Source organism: Lithobates pipiens, unplaced genomic scaffold, assembly GCF_037356315.1.
Source record: "Lithobates pipiens isolate NorthernLeopardFrog02 unplaced genomic scaffold, aLitPip1_a1.2 Scaffold_27, whole genome shotgun sequence".
Taxonomy (NCBI): Eukaryota; Metazoa; Chordata; class Amphibia; order Anura; family Ranidae; genus Lithobates; species Lithobates pipiens.
Genome location: NW_027507788.1, coordinates 125977 through 144534, shown reverse-complemented (window position 1 = coordinate 144534; position 18558 = coordinate 125977). Strand labels below are relative to the sequence as shown.

General features: G+C 45.3%; 1 protein-coding gene across 8 annotated transcripts in view; it reads left to right on the top strand.

Moving 5' to 3' along the window:
* The window catches only part of LRRC4B (leucine rich repeat containing 4B), a 271289-nt gene that overhangs the window by 215050 nt on the left and 37681 nt on the right, over positions 1-18558 (top strand). For 7 of the 8 annotated variants that reach the window (XM_077456260.1, XM_077456258.1, XM_077456262.1 and 4 more), the window contains one exon: positions 13688-13736. The exons of the other annotated variant lie outside the window; for it this stretch is intronic. The gene's annotated coding sequence lies outside the window, so the exon portion shown is untranslated. The remainder of the gene's footprint in view (positions 1-13687; positions 13737-18558) is intronic. 8 annotated transcript variants of the gene reach the window in all.

The window sequence follows — 18558 nt, the reverse complement described above, 5'->3', positions numbered from 1 at the left end:
GGGGGATAGCTCATTGGTGGAGGTGGGGAGGGAAGGCTCATTGATGAAGGTGGGGGAAAGGCTCATTGATGGATTTGGGGGAAAGGCTCATTGATGAAGATGGGGGAAAGGCTCATTGATGGATTTTGGGGAAAGGCTCATTGATGGAGGTTGGGGAAAGGCTCCTTGATGGAGGTGGGGAGGGAAGGCGGATTCATGGAGGTGGGAAGGGAAGGGAAGGCTGTCTTGGGAAGTTCAATCCAATAGAGGAGCTACTCTAGATCAAACTGCTGAAAAAGTGAATGTTTGTTCTGATAGAAAGATGTCAGAACACACAGAGCATCGCAGTTTGTTGTCTAGTTCAGGGCTGTTTTGGTGGCAAAAAAAGGACCTACTCAATATTAGGTGAGTGATTATAATGTTACGGTAGGTAGTTATAATGGTATGATCGGTGGTCATAATGGTATGGCTGATCAGTGTATGTGGCAGAATAGCGGTGGCCTTTTACACTAGCTCTACACATACGTTGATCAGCCATAACATTATGACCACCCACCTAATATTGAGTAGGTCTCCCCATAGTCACACACTATTAATATTAACCATAACTTTATGACCACTGACAGTTTTTTTTATATTGAATTAATTAACATGTTGCCAATGAGGAGGGGGGAGAACCTCTGCTCTTTTGTTCATCGCTGGGTGGAGATGGGGATCAGGTTTGTATTTGGGGGGCTGTGGGGGAGCTGCATGTACCTGAATGCAGAGAATGCCATTTCAACCAATTGAAGTGAATAACGTGGATTATCTGGCTACAGTGATAGCTGAACATGGGTGAGGTATATTAGGCAGCAAAATTGTGTGTTGAAAGCAGAAAATGTTTATGACAGTTTGTTGTGTATGGGGGCTGTGTAGTCACAGACCGGTCAGGGTGTCAATGCTTACCCGTGTCCACAGGCAGAAGCACCTGCAATGGGCACGTGAGACACAGAAGTGGAGCACGGAACAATGGAAGAAGGTGGCCTGGTGTGATGAATGATGTTTTCTTTTCCATCACTTACCTGGGCATGGCACCAGGATATAGTATGGGAAGGAGCCGGAGGAGGCAGGGTGATGCTTTGTCTAGTGGAGACCATGCCTCAATGGGTCAGGGTATAAGGGGGACCTGCTCAATATAAGGTGGTGGTCATAATGTTATGGCTGGTGTACATGTGTACGTGGGCATTAGGAATAAAGCCCCATACACACTATCAGATTTTCTGCTGAGTTTTTCCTTCAGATTTAACAAAACCATAAAATATGAGGTCAAACCTTAGGAGTTTCTATTTAATTGCAATCAGGCCGCCCTCGCAATTCATGGTTTTGGTAAATCTGAAGGAAAAAATCAGGAGAAAATCTGATAGTGTTTATGAGGCATCCAGAAGTCTGTCTCTCTTCATGTGACAGTGTAGAAGCTCTGTCTCTATACAGCTCCATATTGATGAGACATTCTTCTCATTGACCAAGATGGCGATCAGTTGCTCTATAGAAGATACATTTGTCTTTAATTCCCTCCATGGAAATCATTGCGGACAGGAGTACAAGCGCCTATCTGACTATATTTGACTCGCCACCCACACTCCTCCTCTCTCCTTCTAGACGGGGTTTTAAGCAGAATCCTATTGAAAAGACATCCTGCAGGGATGCAGAACATGCTTGTATCTATGGAGATTGCCATGGCAACTGAGAACATCATTCTCTGCTTCCTCTGTGATGTCACGTGAATCTCAGCTCCCTTCACATCCCACCAATATCTTCTAACACCATTTCACATGATTGCTGCATTACTACGTCTGCCTGATGGGAAATCTGCTGCTTCAGCGTTCTCAAATCATTTCTAATAAGATGAAATAAAAGCAGATTTTACACCTTTACATGTCACCTTCTCCGATGTTCTTCCATGTCACCTTCTCCGATGTTCTTCCATGTCACCTTCTATGATGTTCTTACATGTCACCTTCTCCGATGTTCTTCCATGTCACCTTCTCCGATGTTCTTCCATGTCACCTTCTCCGATATTCTTCCATGTCACCTTCTACGATGTTCTTCCATGTCACCTTCTCCGATGTTCTTCCATGTCACCTTCTCCGATGTTCTTCCATGTCACCTTCTACGATGTTCTTCCATGTCACCTTCTCCGATGTTCTTCCATGTCACCTTCTCCGATGTTCTTCCGTGTCACCTTCTCCGATGTTCTTCCATGTCACCTTCTCCGATGTTCTTCCATGACACCTTCTCCGATGTTCTTCCATGTCACCTTCTATGATGTTCTTACATGTCACCTTCTCCGATGTTCTTCCATGTCACCTTCTCCAATGTTCTTCCATGTCACCTTCTCCGATGTTCTTCCGTGTCACCTTCTACGATGTTCTTACATGTCACCTTCTCCGATGTTCTTCCATGTCACCTTCTCCGATATTCTTCCGTGTCACCTTCTCCGATGTTCTTCCATGTCACCTTCTCTGATGTTCTTACATGTCACCTTCTCCGATGTTCTTCCGTGTCACCTTCTCTGATGTTCTTCCGTGTCACCTTCTCCAATGTTCTTCCATGTCACCTTCTCCGATGTTCTTCCGTGTCACCTTCTACGATGTTCTTACATGTCACCTTCTCCGATGTTCTTCCATGTCACCTTCTCCGATGTTCTTCCATGTCACCTTCTCCGATATTCTTCCGTGTCCCCTTCTCCGATGTTCTTACATGTCACCTTCTCTGATGTTCTTACGTGTCACCTTCTCAGGAGATCTTTGCATGTCACCTTTTTAGGAGAACTTTACATGTCACCTTCTCCGATGTTCTTACATGTCACCTTCTCCAATGTTCTTACATGTCACCTTCTCCAATATTCTTACATGTCACCTTCTCCGATGTTCTTACATGTCACCTTCTCCGATGTTCTTACATGTCACCTTCTCAGGAAAACTTTACATGTCACCTTCTCCGATGTTCTTACATGTCACCTTTTCAGGAGAACTTTACATGTCACCTTCTCCGATGTTCTTACATGTCATCTTCTCCAATGTTCTTACATGTCACCTTCTCTGGAGATCTTTACATGTCACCTTCTCAGGAGAACTTTACATGTCATCTTCTCTGGAGATCTTTACATGTCACCTTCTCAGGAGATCTTTACATGTCACCTTCTCCGATGTTCTTACATGTCACCTTCTACGATATTCTTACATGTCACCTTCTCCGATGTTCTTCCATGTCACCTTCTCCGATGTTCTTCCATGTCACCTTCTCCGATGTTCTTCCGTGTCACCTTCTCCGATGTTCTTACATGTCACCTTCTCCGATGTTCTTACATGTCACCTTCTCAGGAGATCTTTGCATGTCACCTTTTTAGGAGAACTTTACATGTCACCTTCTCCGATGTTCTTCCATGTCACCTTCTCCGATGTTCTTCCGTGTCACCTTCTCCGATGTTCTTACATGTCACCTTCTCCAATGTTCTTACATGTCACCTTCTCCGATGTTCTTACATGTCACCTTCTCAGGAAAACTTTACATGTCACCTTCTCCGATGTTCTTACATGTCACCTTCTCCAATGTTCTTACATGTCACCTTCTCAGGAGATCGTTACATGTCACCTTCTCTGGAGATCTTTACATGTCACCTTCTCAGGAGAACTTTACATGTCATCTTCTCTGGAGATCTTTACATGTCACCTTCTCAGGAGATCTTTACATGTCACCTTCTCAGGAGATCTTTACATGTCACCTTCTCAGGAGAACTTTACATGTCACCTTCTCCGATGTTCTTACATGTCACCTTCTCCGATGTTCTTACATGTCACCTTCTCCAATGTTCTTACATGTCACCTTCTCAGGAGATCTTTACATGTCATCTTCTCAGGAGAACTTTACATGTCACCTTCTCAGGAGATCTTTACATGTCACCTTCTCAGGAGAACTTTACATGTCACCTTCTCAGGAGAACTTTACATGTCATCTTCTCAGGAGAACTTTACATGTCACCTTCTCCGATGTTCTTACATGTCACCTTCTCCGATGTTCTTACATGTCACCTTCTCCAATGTTCTTACATGTCACCTTCTCAGGAGATCTTTACATGTCACCTTCTCATGAGAACTTTACATGTCACCTTCTCAGGAGATCTTTACATGTCACCTTCTCCGATGTTCTTACATGTCACCTTCTCCGAAGTTCTTACATGTCACCTTCTCCGATGTTCTTACATGTCACCTTCTCCAATGTTCTTACATGTCACCTTCTCCGATGTTCTTACATCTCACCTTCTCCAATGTTCTTACATGTCACCTTCTCAGGAGAACTTTACATGTCACCTTCTCAGGAGAACTTTACATGTCATCTTCTCAGGAGAACTTTACATGTCATCTTCTCAGGAGAACTTTACATGTCACCTTCTCAGGAGATCTTTACATGTCACCTTCTCTGGAGAACTTTACATGTCACCTTCTCCGATGTTCTTACATGTCACCTTCTCCGATGTTCTTACATGTCACCTTCTCCGATGTTCTTACATGTCACCTTCTCCAATGTTCTTACATGTCACCTTCTCAGGAGATCTTTACATGTCACCTTCTCATGAGAACTTTACATGTCACCTTCTCAGGAGATCTTTACATGTCACCTTCTCCGATGTTCTTACATGTCACCTTCTCCGAAGTTCTTACATGTCACCTTCTCCGATGTTCTTACATGTCACCTTCTCCAATGTTCTTACATGTCACCTTCTCCGATGTTCTTACATCTCACCTTCTCCAATGTTCTTACATGTCACCTTCTCAGGAGAACTTTACATGTCACCTTCTCAGGAGAACTTTACATGTCATCTTCTCAGGAGAACTTTACATGTCATCTTCTCAGGAGAACTTTACATGTCACCTTCTCAGGAGATCTTTACATGTCACCTTCTCTGGAGAACTTTACATGTCACCTTCTCCGATGTTCTTACATGTCACCTTCTCCGATGTTCTTACATGTCACCTTCTCCAATGTTCTTACATGTCACCTTCTCAGGAGATCTTTACATGTCACCTTCTCCAATGTTCTTACATGTCACCTTCTCAGGAGATCTTTACATGTCACCTTCTCATGAGAACTTTACATGTCACCTTCTCTGATGTTCTTACATGTCACCTTCTCATGAGAACTTTACATGTCACCTTCTCTGATGTTCTTACATGTCACCTTCTCCGATGTTCTTACATGTCACCTTCTCCGATGTTCTTACATGTCACCTTCTCCAATGTTCTTACATGTCACCTTCTCAGGAGAACTTTACATGTCACCTTCTCAGGAGAACTTTACATGTCACCTTCTCAGGAGAACTTTACATGTCATCTTCTCAGGAGAACTTTACATGTCACCTTCTCAGGAGAACTTTACATGTCACCTTCTCTGGAGAACTTTACATGTCACCTTCTCAGGAGATCTTTACATGTCACCTTCTCAGGAGAACTTTACATGACATCTTCTCAGGAGAACTTTACATGTCACCTTCTCAGGAGAACTTTATATGTCATCTTCTCAGGAGAACTTTACATGTCACCTTCTCCGATGTTCTTACATGTCACCTTCTCCGATGTTCTTACATGTCATCTTCTCTGGAGATCTTTACATGTCACCTTCTCCGATGTTCTTACATGACACCTTCTCAGGAGAACTTTACATGTCACCTTCTCAGGAGAACTTTACATGTCACCTTCTCCGATGTTCTTACATGTCACCTTCTCTGGAGAACTTTACATGTCACCTTCTCTGGAGAACTTTACATGTCACCTTCTCTGGAGAACTTTACATGTCACCTTCTCTGGAGAACTTTACATGTCACCTTCTCAGGAGAACTTTACATGTCACCTTCTCAGGAGAACTTTACATATCACCTTCTCTGGAGAACTTTACATGTCACCTTCTCAGGAGAACTTTACATGTCACCTTCTCCGATGTTCTTACATGTCACCTTCTCTGGAGAACTTTACATGTCACCTTCTCCGATGTTCTTACATGTCACCTTCTCTGGAGAACTTTACATGTCACCTTCTCAGGAGAACTTTACATGTCACCTTCTCAGGTGTTCTTACATGTCACCTTCTTAGGAGAACTTTACATGTCACCTTCTCAGGAGAACTTTACATGTCACCTTCTCCGATGTTCTTACATGTCACCTTCTCTGGAGAACTTTACATGTCACCTTCTCTGGAGAACTTTACATGTCACCTTCTCTGGAGAACTTTACATGTCACCTTCTCTGGAGAACTTTACATGTCACCTTCTCAGGAGAACTTTACATGTCACCTTCTCAGGAGAACTTTACATATCACCTTCTCTGGAGAACTTTACATGTCACCTTCTCAGGAGAACTTTACATGTCACCTTCTCCGATGTTCTTACATGTCACCTTCTCTGGAGAACTTTACATGTCACCTTCTCCGATGTTCTTACATGTCACCTTCTCTGGAGAACTTTACATGTCACCTTCTCAGGAGAACTTTACATGTCACCTTCTCAGGTGTTCTTACATGTCACCTTCTCAGGAGAACTTTACATGTCACCTTCTCAGGTGTTCTTACATGTCACCTTCTCTGGAGAACTTTACATGTCACCTTCTCTGGAGAACTTTACATGTCACCTTCTCCGATGTTCTTACATGTCACCTTCTCTGGAGAACTTTACATGTCACCTTCTCTGGAGAACTTTACATGTCACCTTCTCAGGAGAACTTTACATGTCACCTTCTCAGGTGTTCTTACATGTCACCTTCTTAGGAGATCTTTATATGTCACCTGCTCAGGTGTTCTTACATGACACCCTCTCAGGCGTTGTTACATGTTACCTTCTCAGGTGTTCTTACATGTCACCTTCTCAGGCGTTCTAAGCCCCCGTACACACAGTCAGACATTCCAACAGAAAAAATGTCCGATTGGACCGTGTTGTCAGATAATCTGACCGTGTGTGGGCTCCATTGGACTTTCTCTGTCAGAATGTCCAACCAACAAAGTTTCAGAGCTGGATATAAAATTTTCTGACAACATGATCCGATCGGATTTTGTCCGATCGTTTGTAGAGAATTCCAATCGGACAAAGTGCCATGCATGCTCAGATCAAATTACAAGACCAAAGCTATTGGCTACTAGCCTGAACGTAGTCCCGTCGTAAAGAAACGAAAGTCATCACATTCCAAACGATCGGATTTTCCGACAACTTTGTCTGACCGTGTGTATGCAACACCAGACAAAATTCGGAAAAAATCTGACGGATTTTGTGGTCAGAATTTCCGACCGTGTGTACAAGGGCTTACATGTCACCTGCTCAGGAGAACTTTACATGTTAACTTCTCTGGAGAACATGTCATGTTATCAGGGGTTCTTTACATGTCATCTTCTCATGTGTTCTTTACATGTCACCTTCTTCTCAGGTGTTCTTTACATGTTATCTTCTCAGGTGTTGTTCACATCATCTTCTCAGGTGATCTTTACACATCACCTTCTCAGGTGTTCCTTACATGTCAACATCTCAGGTGTTGTTCACATGTCATCTTCTCAGAGGATCTTTACACATAACCTTCTTGGGTGTTCCTTACATGTCATCATCTCAGGTGATCTTTACATGTCGTCTTCTCAGGAGATTTTCACATGCCACCTTCTCGGGTGTTTTTTACATGTCATCTTCTCAGGAGATCTTTACATGTCACCTTTCCATGTGCTCTTTACATGTCATCTTCTCAGGAGATCTTTACATGTCACCTTTCCATGTGCTCTTTACATGTCATCTTCTCAGGAGATCTTTACATGTCACCTTTCCATGTGCTCTTTAAGTTGTCATCTTCTCAGGAGATCTTTACATGCCACCTTCTCGGGTGTTCTTTACATGTCACCATCTCAGGCGTTCTTTACATGTCATCTTCTCAGGAGATCTTTACATGTCATCTTCTCAGGAGATCTTTACATGTCACTTTCACAGGAGATCTTTACATGTCATCTTCTCAGGTGTTCTTTACATGTAATCTTCTCAGGTGTTCTTTATATCCCATCTTCTCAGGTGTCCTTTACATGTCATCTTCTCAGGAGATCTTTACATGTCACCTTCTAAGGGGTTCTTTACATGTCACCTCCTCAGGTGTTCTTTACATGCAATCTTCTCAAGTGTTCTTTACATGTCACCTTCTCATGTGTTTTACACATGTCATCTTCTCAGGTGATCTTTACATGTCATCTTCTCAGGAGATCTTTACATGGCACTTTCTCAGACGTTCTTTACATGCCATCTTCTCAGGTGTTCTTTATATGTCACCTCACCATCTCATGTGTTCTTTACATGTCACCTTCTTCTCAGGTGTTCTTTACATGTTATCTTCTCAGGTGTTGTTCACATCATCTTCTCAGGTGATCTTTACACATCACCTTCTCAGGTGTTCCTTACATGTCAACATCTCAGGTGTTGTTCACATGTCATCTTCTCAGAGGATCTTTACACATAACCTTCTTGGGTGTTCCTTACATGTCATCATCTCAGGTGATCTTTACATGTCGTCTTCTCAGGAGATCTTCACATGTTACCTTCTTAGGAGATTTTCACATGCCACCTTCTCGGGTGTTTTTTACATGTCATCTTCTCAGGAGATCTTTACATGTCACCTTTCCATGTGCTCTTTACATGTCATCTTCTCAGGAGATCTTTACATGTCACCTTTCCATGTGCTCTTTACATGTCATCTTCTCAGGAGATCTTTACATGCCACCTTCTCGGGTGTTCTTTACATGTCACCATCTCAGGCGTTCTTTACATGTCATCTTCTCAGGAGATCTTTACATGTCACTTTCACAGGAGATCTTTACATGTCATCTTCTCAGGTGTTCTTTACATGTAATCTTCTCAGGTGTTCTTTATATCCCATCTTCTCAGGTGTCCTTTACATGTCATCTTCTCAGGAGATCTTTACATGTCACCTTCTAAAGGGTTCTTTACATGTCATCTCCTCAGGTGTTCTTTACATGCAATCTTCTCAAGTGTTCTTTACATGTCACCTTCTCATGTGTTTTACACATGTCATCTTCTCAGGTGATCTTTACATGTCATCTTCTCAGGAGATCTTTACATGGCACTTTCTCAGAAGTTCTTTACATGCCATCTTCTCAGGTGTTCTTTATATGTCACCTCACCATCTCAGGTGTTCTTTACATGTCATCTTCTCAGGTAATCTTTACATGTCACCTTTTCAGGAGATCTTTAAATGTCATCTTCCCAGGTGTCCTATACATATCATCTTCTCAAGTGTTCTTTACATGCCATTTCCTCAGGTGTTCTTTACATGCCATCTTCTCAGGAGATCTTTCTTTATATGTCATCTTCTAAGGTGCCCTATGCATGTCATCTTCTCTGTGTTCTTTACATGTCTTCTCAGCTGACCTTTACATGTCAACTTCTCAGGAAATCTTTACATGTCACCTCCTTAGGGGTTCTTTACATATCTCTTTCACAGGAGATCTTTACATGTCATCTTCTCAGGTGTTCTTTACATGTAATCTTCTCAGGTGTTCTTTATATGCCATCTTCTCAGGTGTCCTTTACATGTCATCTTCTCAGGAGATCTTTACACATAACCTTCTTGGGTGTTCCTTACATGTCATCATCTCAGGTGATCTTTACATGTCGTCTTCTCAGGAGATTTTCACATGCCACCTTCTCGGGTGTTTTTTACATGTCATCTTCTCAGGAGATCTTTACATGTCACCTTTCCATGTGCTCTTTACATGTCATCTTCTCAGGAGATCTTTACATGTCACCTTTCCATGTGCTCTTTAAGTTGTCATCTTCTCAGGAGATCTTTACATGCCACCTTCTCGGGTGTTCTTTACATGTCACCATCTCAGGCGTTCTTTACATGTCATCTTCTCAGGAGATCTTTACATGTCATCTTCTCAGGAGATCTTTACATGTCACTTTCACAGGAGATCTTTACATGTCATCTTCTCAGGTGTTCTTTACATGTAATCTTCTCAGGTGTTCTTTATATCCCATCTTCTCAGGTGTCCTTTACATGTCATCTTCTCAGGAGATCTTTACATGTCACCTTCAAAGGGGTTCTTTACATGTCACCTCCTCAGGTGTTCTTTACATGCAATCTTCTCAAGTGTTCTTTACATGTCACCTTCTCATGTGTTTTACACATGTCATCTTCTCAGGTGATCTTTACATGTCATCTTCTCAGGAGATCTTTACATGGCACTTTCTCAGAAGTTCTTTACATGCCATCTTCTCAGGTGTTCTTTATATGTCACCTCACCATCTCAGGTGTTCTTTACATGTCATCTTCTCAGGTAATCTTTACATGTCACCTTTTCAGGAGATCTTTAAATGTCATCTTCCCAGGTGTCCTATACATATCATCTTCTCAAGTGTTCTTTACATGCCATTTCCTCAGGTGTTCTTTACATGCCATCTTCTCAGGAGATCTTTCTTTATATGTCATCTTCTAAGGTGCCCTATGCATGTCATCTTCTCTGTGTTCTTTACATGTCTTCTCAGCTGACCTTTACATGTCAACTTCTCAGGAAATCTTTACATGTCACCTCCTTAGGGGTTCTTTACATATCTCTTTCACAGGAGATCTTTACATGTCATCTTCTCAGGTGTTCTTTACATGTAATCTTCTCAGGTGTTCTTTATATGCCATCTTCTCAGGTGTCCTTTACATGTCATCTTCTCAGGAGATCTTTACATGTCACCTTCTTAGGAGATCTTTATAGGTCACCTTCTAAGGGGTTCTTTACATGTCACCGCCTAAGGGGTTCTTTACATGCCATTTCCTCAGGTGTTCTTTACATGCAATCTTCTCAAGTGTTCTTTGCATGTCACCTTCTCATGTTTTTTACACATGTCATGTTCTCAGGTGATCTTTACATGTAACCTTATTAGGTGATCTTTACATGGCATCTTCTCAGGTGTTCATTACATGTCATCTTCTCAGGTGATCTTTACATTTCATCTTCTCAAGGGTTCTGTACATGTCATCTTTTCAGGTGTTCTTTACATGTCATCTTCTCATGAGTTCTTTACATGTCACCTTCTCAGGAGATCTTTACATGTCACCTTCACAGGAGATCTTTACATGTCATCTTCTCATGTGATCTTTACATGTCACCTTCACAGGAGATCTTTACATGTCATCTTCTCAGGAGATCTTTACATGTCACCTTCTAAGAGGTTCTTTACATGTCATCTCCTCAGGTGTTCTTTACATGCAATCTTCTCAAGTGTTCTTTACATGTCACCTTCTCATGTGTTTTACACATGTCATGTTCTCAGGTGATCTTTACATGTCATCTCCTCAGGTGTTCTTTATATGTCACCATCTCAGGTGTTCTTTATATGTCATCTTCTCATGCGAGCTTTACATGCCATCTTCTCAGGAGATCTTTATATGTCATCTTCTCAGGTGTTCTTTACATGTCATCTTCTCAGGTGTTCTTTACATGTCTTCTCAGCTGATCTTTACATGTCAACTTCTCAGGAAATCTTTACATGTCACCTCCTTAGGGGTTCTTTACATGTCATCTTCTCAGGTGTTATTTACATGTCATCTTCTCAAGAGATCTTTACATGTTACCTTCTTAGGGGATCTTTACATGTCACCTTCTAAGGGGTTATTTACATGCCATTTCCTCAGGTTTTCTTTACATGCAATCTTCTCAAGTGTTCTTTACATGCAATCTTCTCAAGTGTTCTTTACATGTCATGTTCTCAGGTGATCTTTACATGTAACCTTATTAGGTGATCTTTACATGTCATCAACCTCCATACTCCTCTCCTGTCCATAGTGCCCATTGTCCTACCCTCCAAACTTCTCTCCTGTACATAGTGCCCACTGTCATACCCTCCACACTCCTCTCCTGTGCATAGTGCCCACTGTCATACCCTCCACACTCCTCTCCTGTACATAGTGCCTACTGTCATATTCTCCACACTCCTCTCCTGTACATAGTGCCCACTGTCGTACCCTCCATACTCCTCTCCTATATATACTGCCCACTGTCATACCCTCCACATTCCTCTCCTGTCCATAGTGCCTACTGTCATACCCTCCACACTCCTCTCCTGTACATAGTGCTCACTGTCATATCCTCCACACTCCTCTCCTGTACATAGTGCCACTGTCATACCCTCCACACTCCTCTCCTGTCCATAGTGCCACTGTCATACCCTCCACACTCCTCTCCTGTACATAGTGCCCACTGTCATACCCTCCACAATCCTTTCCTATATATACTGCCCATTGTCATATCCTCCACACTCCTCTCCTGTACATAGTGCCCATTGTCATACCCTGCACACTCCTCTCCTGTACTTACCACCCACTAAGACACTTCTTTAGAATGGCAGAATAGGCTCTTTGGTGACTATATCAATTTTGTGTAGTAGGGATGTAATTATTTTCAAAATAACCCTAAAATACATCCATCCCTCCGCACACCCCTTTATCCATCCATCCATCCCTCCGCACACCCCTTTATCCATTCATACCTCCGCACACCCCTTTATCCATCCATCCATCCCTCCACACACCCCTTTATCCATCCATCCATCCCTCCACACACCCCCTTATCCATCCATCCCTCCACACACCCCTTTATCCATCCATCCATCCCTCCACACACCCCTTTATCCATCCATCCCTCCACACACCCCTTTATCCATCCATCCCTCCGCACACCCCTTTATCCATCCATCCATCCCTCCACACACCCCTTTATCCATCCATCCCTCCACACACCCCTTTATCCATCCATCCCTCCACACACCCCTTTATCCATCCATCCATCCCTCCGCAAACCCCTTTATCCATCCATCCATCCCTCCACACACCCCTTTATCCATCCATCCATCCCTCCGCACACCCCTTTATCCATCCATCCATCCCTCCACACACCCCTTTATCCATCCATCCATCCATCCCTCCGCACACCCCTTTTTCCATCCATCCATTCCCTCCACACACCCCTTTATCCATCCATCCATCCCTCCACACAACCCTTTATCCATCCATCCATCCCTCCACACACCACTTTATCCATCCATCCCTTCACACACCCCTTTATCCATCCATCCATCCCTTCACACACACCTCTTTATCCATCAATCCCTCCACACACCCCTTTATCCATCCATCCCTCCACACACCCCTTTATCCATCCATCCCTCCGCACACCCCTTTATCCATCCATCCATCCATCCCTCCACACACCCCTTTATCCATCCATCCCTCCACACACCCCTTTATCCATCCATCCCTCCACACACACACACACCTTTATCCATACATCCATCCATCCCTCCACACACACCGCTTTATCCATACATCCATCCCTCCAAACACACCCCTTTATCCATCCATCCATCCCTCCGCAAACCCCTTTATCCATCCATCCATCCATCCATCCATCCCTCCGCACACCCCTTTATCCACCCATCCATCCCTCCACACACACACCTTTATCCATCCATCCATCCATCCATCCATCCCTCCACACACACCCCTTTATCCATCCATCCATCCATCCATCCCTCCACACACACCCTTGTATCCACCTATCACTGTCCCATTGATCTGTATTCTTTTCATAATATAAGAGGTTTTATAATCTACATTGGGTGGTTCACAGACGGTGTTCTTGTTTTTTAGGAGAGGCCCCTGAATGGAGGAAGACCTGTCAGTCATTGAATTGCCCACAGTAAGTAAACATGCAGATTTCTTGCTCCATTCACATCCAACCTCATTTCTAGACATGTGCAATTTGTTTTGGTTCGAATATAAACTAAAAGTTTTGGTTATTCAGTGATTTGGATGTATCCAAATCTCCACATGAAATAGTAACGAATTCCAAATTTCAGAATGATTTGAATTTGGATAAAATTCTGTGTGCAGAATATCCGGGCCAGGAAACCGGCCGCCATGCCTACCGCCATGCCCATGCACGCAGTTCTGTGAGTGGTCTACGAGTCGATGTAGTTCTGAGAGTGGTCTGCGAGTGGGCGTAGTTCTTTGATTGGTCTGGGAGTGCACGTAGTTCTTTGATTGGTCTGGGAGTGCACGTAGTTCTGTGATTAGTGTGCGAGTGAACATAGTTCTGAGAGTGGTCTGCAAGTGGACGTAGTTCTGTGAGAGGTCTGCGAGTTGACGTAGTTCTGAGAGTGGTCTGCGAGTTGACGTAGTTCTGTGAGAGGTCTGCGAGTGGACGTAGTTCTGTGAGAGGTCTGAGAGTGGACGTAGTTCTGAGAGTGGTCTGCGAGTGGACGTAGTTCTGTGAGAGGTCTGCGAGTGGACGTAGTTCTGTGAGAGGTCTGCGAGTGGACGTAGTTCTGTGAGTGGTCTACGAGTCGACGTAGTTCTGAGAGTGGTCTGCGAGTGGACGTAGTTCTGTGAGAGGTCTGCTAGTGGACGTAGTTCTGTGAGAGGTCTGCGAGTGGACGTAGTTCTGTGAGTGGTCTACGAGTCGACGTAGTTCTGAGAGTGGTCTGCGAGTGCACGTAGTTCTGTGAGTGGTCTACGAGTCGACGCAGTTCTGAGAGTGGTCTGCGAGTGGATGTAGTTCTGTGAGAGGTCTGCGAGTCGACGTAGTTCTGAGAGTGTTCTGCGAGTGCACGTAGTTCTGTGAGAGGTCTGCGAGTGGACGTAGTTCTGAGAGTGGTCTACAAGTCGACGTAGTTCTGAGAGTGGTCTGCGAGTGCACGTAGTTCTGTGAGTGGTCTACGAGTCGACGTAGTTCTGAGAGTGGTCTGCGAGTGGACGTAGTTCTGTGAGAGGTCTACGAGTGCACGCAGTTCTGAGAGTGGTCTGCGAGTGGATGTAGTTCTGTGAGAGGTCTGCGAGTCGACGTAGTTCTGAGAGTGTTCTGCGAGTGCACATAGTTCTGTGAGAGGTCTGCGAGTGGACGTAGTTCTGTGAGAGGTCTGCGAGTGCACGTAGTTCTGTGAGAGGTCTGCGAGTGGACGTAGTTCTGTGAGAGGTCTGCGAGTGCACGTAGTTCTGTGAGTGGTCTGCGAGTGGACGTAGTTCTGAGAGTGGTCTGCGAGAGGACGTAGTTCTGTGATTGGTCTGCGAGTGGACGCAGTTCTGTGAGAGGTCTGCGAGTGGACGTAGTTCTGTGAGAGGTCTGCGAGTGAACGTAGTTCTGTGAGTGGTCTGCGAGTGGATGTAGTTCTGTAAATGGTCTGCGAGTGCATGTAGTTCTGTGAGAGGTCTGCGAGTGGACATAGTTCTGAGAGTGGTCTGCGAGTGCACGTAGTTCTGTGAGTGTTCTGCGAGTGAACGTAGTTCTGTGAGAGGTCTGCAAGTGGATGTAGTTCTGTGAGAGGTCTGCGAGTGGACGTAGTTCTGTAAATGGTCTGCGAGTGGATGTAGTTCTGTGAGAGGTCTGCGAGTGGACGTAGTTCTGTGAGAGGTCTGCGAGTGGACGTAGTTCTGTGAGAGGTCTGTGAGTGGACGTAGTTCTGTGAGAGGTCTGCGAGTGAATCTAGTTCTGAGAGTGGTCTGCGAGTGGACGTAGTTCTGTGAGAGGTCTGTGAGTGGATGTAGTTCTGTGAGAGGTCTGCAAGTGGACGTAGTTCCGAGAGTGGTCTGCGAGTGGACGTAGTTCTGTGAGAGGTCTGCGAGTGAACGTAGTTCTGTGAGAGGTCTGCAAGTGGACGTAGTTCCGAGAGTGGTCTGCGAGTGGACGTAGTTCTGTGAGAGGTCTGCGAGTGCACGTAGTTCTTTGATTGGTCTGTGAGTAGACGTAGTTCTGTGAGTGGTCTGCAAGTGGACGTAGTTCTGTGAGAGGTCTGCGAGTGAACGTAGTTCTGTGAGTGGTCTGCAAGTGGATGTAGTTCTGTAAATGGTCTGCAAGTGGACGTAGTTCTGTGAGAGGTCTGCGAGTGGACGTAGTTCTTTGATTGGTCTGTGAGTAGACGTAGTTCTGTGAGTGGTCTGCAAGTGGACGTAGTTCTGTGAGTGGTCTGCGAGTGGATGTAGTTCTGTAAATGGTCTGCAAGTGGACGTAGTTCTGTGAGAGGTCTGCGAGTGCACGTAGTTCTGTGAGAGGTCTGCGAGTGGACGTAGTTCTGAGAGTGGTCTGCCAGTGGATGTAGTTCTGTGAGTGGTCTGTGAGTGGTCTGTGAGTGCACGTAGTTCTGTGAGTGGTCTGCGAGTGGACGTAGTTCTGTGAGAGGTCTGCGAGTGGACGTAGTTCTGTGAGAGGTCTGCGAGTGAACGTAGTTCTATGAGTGGTCTGCGAGTGGACGTAGTTCTGAGAGTGGTCTGCGAGTGCACGTAGTTCTGTGAGTGTTCTGCGAGTGAACGTAGTTCTGTCAGAGGTCTGCGAGTGAACGTAGTTCTGTGAGTGGTCTGCGAGTGGACGTAGTTCTGAGAGTGATCTGCGAGTGCACGTAGTTCTGTGAGTGTTCTGCGAGTGAACGTAGTTCTGTGAGAGGTCTGCGAGTGCACGTAGTTCTGAGAGTGGTCTGCGATTGCACGTAGTTCTGTGAGTGGTCTGCGAGTGGACGTAGTTCTGTGAGAGGTCTGCGAGTGAACGTAGTTCTGTGAGAGGTCTGCGAGTGGACGTAGTTCTGTGAGAGGTCTGCGAATACACGTAGTTCTGTGAGTGTTCTGCGAGTGAACGTAGTTCTGTGAGAGGTCTGCAAGTGGATGTAGTTCTGTGAGAGGTCTGCGAGTGAACGTAGTTCTGTGAATGGTCTGCGAGTGGACGTAGTTCTGTAAATGGTCTGCGAGTGGATGTAGTTCTGTGAGAGGTCTGCGAGTGGACGTAGTTCTGTGAGTGGTCTGCGAGTGGACGTAGTTCTGTGCAAGTGGACGTAGTTCTGTAAAGGGTCTGCGAGTGGACGTAGTTCTGTGAGTGGTCTGTGAGTGGACGTAGTTCTGTGAGAGGTCTGCGAGTGGACGTAGTTCTGTGAGAGGTCTGCAAGTGGATGTAGTTCTGTGAGAGGTCTGCGAGTGAACGTAGTTCTGTGAATGGTCTGCGAGTGGACGTAGTTCTGTAAATGGTCTGCGAGTGGATGTAGTTCTGTGAGAGGTCTGCGAGTGGACGTAGTTCTGTGAGTGGTCTGCGAGTGGATGTAGTTCTGTGAGAGGTCTGCGAGTCGACGTAGTTCTGAGAGTGTTCTGCGAGTGCACATAGTTCTGTGAGAGGTCTGCGAGTGGACGTAGTTCTGTGAGAGGTCTGCGAGTGGACGTAGTTCTGTGAGAGGTCTGCGAGTGCACGTAGTTCTGTGAGTGGTCTGCGAGTGGACGTAGTTCTGAGAGTGGTCTGCGAGAGGACGTAGTTCTGTGATTGGTCTGCGAGTGGACGCAGTTCTGTGAGAGGTCTGCGAGTGCACATAGTTCTTTGATTGGTCTGTGAGTAGACGTAGTTCTGTGAGAGGTCTGCGAGTGGACGTAGTTCTGTGAGAGGTCTGCGAGTGAACGTAGTTCTGTGAGTGGTCTGCGAGTGGATGTAGTTCTGTAAATGGTCTGCGAGTGCACGTAGTTCTGTGAGAGGTCTGCGAGTGGACATAGTTCTGAGAGTGCTCTGCGAGTGGACGTAGTTCTGTGAGTGGTCTGCGAGTGCACGTAGTTCTGTGAGAGGTCTGCGAGTGGACGTAGTTCTGAGAGTGGTCTGCGAGTGCACGTAGTTCTGTGAGTGTTCTGCGTGTGAACGTAGTTCTGTGAGAGGTCTGCGAGTGCACGTAGTTCTGTGAGAGGTCTGGGAGTGGACGTAGTTCTGAGAGTGGTCTGCGAGTGGACGTAGTTCTGTGAGAGGTCTGCGAGTGCACGTAGTTCTGTGAGAGGTCTGCAAGTGGACGTAGTTCTGTGAGAGGTCTGCGAATGCACGTAGTTCTGTGAGTGTTCTGCGACTGAACTGCGAGTGAACGTAGTTCTGTGAGAGGTCTGCGAGTGGACGTAGTTCTGTAAATGGTCTGCGAGTGGATGTAGTTCTGTGAGAGGTCTGCGAGTGGACGTAGTTCTGTGAGTGGTCTGCGAGTGGACGTAGTTCTGTGAGAGGTCTGCGAGTGGACGTAGTTCTGTGAGAGGTCTGCGAGTGAATCTAGTTCTGAGAGTGGTCTGCGAGTGGACGTAGTTCTGTGAGAGGTCTGTGAGTGGATGTAGTTCTGTGAGTGGTCTGCGAGTGAACGTAGTTCTGTGAGAGGTCTGCAAGTGGACGTAGTTCCGAGAGTGGTCTGCGAGTGGACGTAGTTCTGTGAGAGGTCTGCGAGTGGATGTAGTTCTGAGAGTGGTCTGCGAGTGGACGTAGTTCTGTGAGAGGTCTGCGAGTGGACGTAGTTCTGTGAGTGGTCTGCGAGTGGACGTAGTTCTGAGAGTGGTCTGCGAGTGGACGTAGTTCTGTGAATGGTCTGCGAGTGGACATAGTTTTGTGAGAGGTCTGCGAGTGGACGTAGTTCTGTGAGAGGTCTGTGAGTGGACGTAGTTCTGTGAGAGGTCTGCGAGTGGACGTAGTTCTGTGACTGGTCTGCGAGTGGACGTAGTTCTGAGAGTGGTCTGCGAGAGGACGTAGTTCTGTG